The sequence below is a fragment of the Coptis chinensis genome, chromosome 3, assembly GCF_015680905.1.
Source record: "Coptis chinensis isolate HL-2020 chromosome 3, ASM1568090v1, whole genome shotgun sequence".
NCBI classification, from domain to species: domain Eukaryota; kingdom Viridiplantae; phylum Streptophyta; class Magnoliopsida; order Ranunculales; family Ranunculaceae; genus Coptis; species Coptis chinensis.
Genome location: NC_141458.1, coordinates 29,723,440 through 29,728,690, shown reverse-complemented (window position 1 = coordinate 29,728,690; position 5,251 = coordinate 29,723,440).

The following is a 5,251-nucleotide window of genomic DNA, read 5'->3' as shown; positions in this document are numbered from 1 at the left end:
TTATTGCACTAAGCCACAATATTTAGAAATATCTTAATTATATCTCGTAACTACTTTCATTCTTTCACGTGCCAATATATTATTGCACTAAGCCACAATCCCGTGGGAAAATATCCACACATACTATACTACCTCATAGTAGCATCTCACATATAAAATAATGGAGCGTTTATACATTTATGTCTCCAAAACTATTACATTTAATATATATATATCCCAACATATTATATAATGTCACAATATCAACGTCAAATCTTAATTAGATAATGACAACCAAAGTTATACAATCTTCCACAGCATTTTAGCATTTGATTTGTCCATACAATTTACAACATAAAATGTAGCACAATTAAACAGTCCACAGTCCACAATCAAAGCCCAATATATATATGTTTTACACACTACTCACGTCAAATCATAATTAGATAATGACAAACAACGTTATATAATGTTCGACAATATTTTATTATTACAATAGTCCATAAAATCAAATATGCGAAAAACTGGAAAAAAAAAAGTAAACATTCCACAGTCAACGGTCAAAGGTCAAAGTCAACGGTCAAAGGTCAAAGTCAAAGTCATGGTCAAAGTCAAACTGTCATTGTCAAAGTCAAACTATCATTTCCATGTTCAACAGGTTCAGGGTCATAGCCATGGTTCATGGCTAAAGGCAAAGGTGCATGGCTCAAGGGCTCACGAACTAAGGAAATAGTTCGGACCCAACTGGCCAAGCCCAAACTTTAAAACCCAAAAGTCTAAATGGTGAAAGACCAATGTAGATCTATTTTAAATTATATGGACTGGCCTTAAACAATATTAGAAACTGGCCCAAAACAGTTAAGTGATTCAGCCCAAAAATTGAACTGAAACCGGCCCAAAAACTTTAAATTAAACTGGCCCAAACTAAACATATAGAAAAATGGCCCAACCACTTAAAACAAAACCGGGCCCAACAACTTAAAAATAGAATTTCGGCCCAGCAACCATCTAAACAAGCTAAGCCCAACCAACCAAGGTTTAGGCCCAAATAGCAAGTGGATTCGGCCCAAGGCCCAACCACAGCTACAGTATCATCTTCTTCCCCAATTCTCTCCTCCACCAGCCACCAATTCGCGCTGGCCACCGACTCTCTTCTTCATCAAGTCGGTTCGACTCCTAAGGAAGAACCCAACATCTTTAATACATAAAACTCGATCTCATCTCCCCTCACACGGTAGCGGAATACGCCAAATCGCGCCGCCATTGATGCTCCTCCGGAGCTTCAACAGCCCACACCTCACTACACCACCCAAACATCAACCCAACAATCTTCCCACACCGCAAAAAGTTCAAACAACGAAAATTACAAATTAACAACCAAACCCTCAGTATCACAGTAACGGCGTTTTTTACAGGGGAGGAGGTTTTGGGGGCTCGCGCCTCCCTTTACAACCAATCCAACCAACTACAAAACATAAGAACAGTTTAACCCGTATACAGAGACGACTTCTCTGTCTCGCGCCGCCATTGACGACTGTTCCAAGCTCCCACAGTTCCAACCAGTTTCAATAATCACCCAAAAACAATATACCAATATTTAACTAGTTTAATAATAACGTGACACGACAAAAAAGAATGAACAAATAAAACGATTTCGGTATACCGGGAAGTAGAAAAATTAACTACTCACCTTACGTAACAGCTCAACGAATCCCTCATAGTCCGAGTCGTCGCACTCCGACGCTCTAGCCAACGAGCTTTCATCTCCGCCTCTATTTTTATCATTTTTTATTCTCCAAGAACCCTATTCTCTAGAACAATGTGTTTATATACTTGAGCCTTAAACCCAAGCCCAACACATACTCGGGCCCAGAAACCAGGCCCACATATCCAAATCCAATCCAACCGATTTTTAAATAAATAATTTAATTAATTAATAAATAAATAAAATAAATATGTATTTTAAATACGGGCGTTACAACGGTGAAGTAGTAGAAGAGCATAACGCGGAACCACCATCAAATTTTCAGGATGAAATCCATGATGAATGGGACATGGCATATGCCCTTAATAGAACTTAGTGCTAATAACTTGGACACGCTCCTTCAATCGGATCCAACGGGTTCCACTGAACAAAACGAGTTATTTGAAGATGTGAAATTTAGTTCTAATTTGCGTGAGGCCATGAGTGAATTATATCCAGGAAGTGGGGACTTCACTATTCTTAGGTTTGTTATGAAGTTGTTTAATCTGAAAATCACACATGGTTGGACTGACCAAAGTTTCACTGTATTGCTTGAACTATTCAAGCTTGCTCTGCCAAGTGGGAATAACATGCCAAAAAACATGTATCATGCAGATAAAGTAATCAAGGATTTGGGACTTAAGTACGATAAAATTGATGCTTGTAGAAATGATTGTATGCTTTATTGGAGAGACCACAAATCTAAGGTATCTTGTCATATTTGTGGGGCCTCGAGGTTTAAATCTTTAAGCATTGACGAACGAAAGAAAGGGGTCAGGTCTACTGCTGCAAAGATCTTAAGGTACTTTCCACTTACAAATAGGTAAAAGAGATTATATAGAGTCAATTGGGTGGCGAAAGCTATGTGTTGGCATTCAACTGGGAAATCACAGCTAGGTACAATGGGGCATCTAGTTGACTCAGGGGTATGGAAGCTAATTGATACAGAATTCCCAGAGTTTGCTGCTGAGCCACAAAATGTTCGCTTGGGGCTAGCAACTGATGGCTTCAATCCCTTTGGGTCTTTAAGCTCATTACATAGTTAGTGGTATGTGATGTGTGTGACTTACAACCTTCCACCTTGGTTGTGCATGAAACCCCAGTTCACCATGCTCACAACACTCATCGAAGGTCCAAAACAACCAGGTAAAGATATCGGCATGTTTTTGCAACCATTGGTCAAGGAGTTAAATGACTTGTGGCGTGAAAGGGTAATGGTAAGAGATGCTTCAAAAAGAGATGTATTTAAAATGCGTGCAGTTTTGATGTGGACAATACATGACCTTCCCGCGTATGGAAACATCTCTGGTTGTAAGACTAAGGGGAAATTTGGTTGTCTAGTTTGTGGTCCAAATACTTCTTCTTTTTGGCTTCGTAATGGAGGTAAACATGTGTACATGAGAAGTATACGTTGGCTGCCTTTGACGGATGAAGCCAGAAATGATACAAGAGAAAACACCTTTGATAAAAGTCGCGAGCTAGAGGAGCCACCAGCAAGGCTAATGGGGATTGAGGTTGATATCATGACGAAGAATTTGAAAGCAAAAATTGGAAAAGGCAAACAGAAACAGAATGTTACAGAGTGCGATAATGACCAAGAAAATGATGGTGGCTTGTGTTTTACCAATAGGTCCATATTCTTCAGTTGGATTATTGGAAGTACATTGAAGTCCGTCACAATCTTGATGTCATGCATATCGAGAAGAACTTTTGTGAAATCTTGATTGCAATGATGATGAATACAAAAGATAAAACGAAGGATAATGTCAAGGCACGCAAAGATTTGAAGCGTTTGAAGATTAAAAAAAGGTATTAGCTATCCCAGGTGAATGGAAAAACAGTTATGAAGCCAGGTATTTTTTGGCTTCACAAAGTGGAGAAGAAATGTTTCCTTGATACCTTGCGTAATCTGAGTGTGCCTGTTGGTTTTAGTGGCAATTGGTCTAATATTGTCAAAGCTGATTCAGTGGATTTAAAGGGGTTGAAGTCTCATGACTACCACATTTTGATGCAACACTTGCTCCCAATGTTGATTCAGCATGCCTATAGAGATAGCAGGAGGAAGGAAGCTTGATCCATCATCAATGGCATTTGTACTTTTTTTGTTGCTTTGTGTTCTAGAAGAATAGACATTGAAACTCTCAATGTACTTGAAAGAAATATGATCAAGACGTTATGCGTGCTTGAGAAGCACTGTTCCCCATCACTTTTTGTTATCATGATGCATTTGCCCATTCACCTTGCCCATGAGGCTCGTGAATGTGGGCCTGTTTGGGCTAGATAGATATATACATTTGAAAGGTACTCGTTTTGTACTTATTATCTTCTCAATTTTGTTTCTTTACTTTCTGTTATTTCTCTAATGCACTGTTTGCCGTTTAAACTTTAAAGGATGATGAAGACTTATTTGGATTATGTCTCAAACAAAGCACATCCTGAGGGTTGTATTGCTGAGCGCTACTTGAAAGAAGAGACCCTTATTCATTGTGCAGGATATAAATGAGGGGGTGGTATTCTAGAGAAACTTGATAGGGTAGTGGAAAATGAAGCACCGGTTTTGCCTGATTTGGTTGATAGTATTCCTAATCACACAGTCGACGAGGTTGGGCCGCTTGGTGTGGGCCATGGCTATGGGTTGGAAGGGGTTGAGTATGAACAAGCACGTGATTGGGAATTAAAAAGCCATGTCAAATATGATTATTGGCATAGGTATGTATACCTTCACATTGATTGAAATTACACATTAGCTAAAATGAATGCAATTTCTGATTTATTGAATAATTTGTACGAAGTACACCAAATTCATTGAGGACAGTAGACGAACTGGAAGGAGGAGGGCAGGCCAGTCCAAGGTACCCTTGTCTAATGATTTCAAGACATGGTTGAAAAAACAGCCCGAGTTTTTAGAATCAAATGATGCTCAGTTCAAAGACATAGTTAGAGGACCTACAGGATTTGCAACAACGTACACAAAATATTGTGTGAATGGTTTTCTCTTTGTCACCAAAGACCATGAATGAATGCGAAGGAACCAAAACAGTGGTGTTAGCACAAAGTGCATGACTACTCTTCGATCTAGTTCTAAGGACAAAAATCCAGTTGAGGACGATGTCGAATACTATGGTGTTCTTAGGCAAATTGTTCAGTTACAATATCGAGAGGGGTACAAGCCTGTTTTGTTCAAGTGTGATTGGGTTAAATGCACTCAAACTGGTGTGAAAATGGATTTAGAAGCAAACCTTAAGTTGGTGAACTTGTCTAACCTGATTAGTTCAGACCGTATGGCTGATGAACCATTTATTTTTGCAGAGCATCTTTGCACAAGTTTTTATTCGGCGATCCTATGGATCCCGACCGCATGTAGTCTTAGAGGTTCAAAAAAAAGATGTATTCAGATCAAGATGAAATGTGTCTCCCATCAGATGATAGACCGGTGAATATTAATATAGATGTATGCCCTTCCAATGTCGATACCATGGAGGATGAGGTGGTACCAACCTGACCTTAAGATATGTTTGTGGTTGTGGA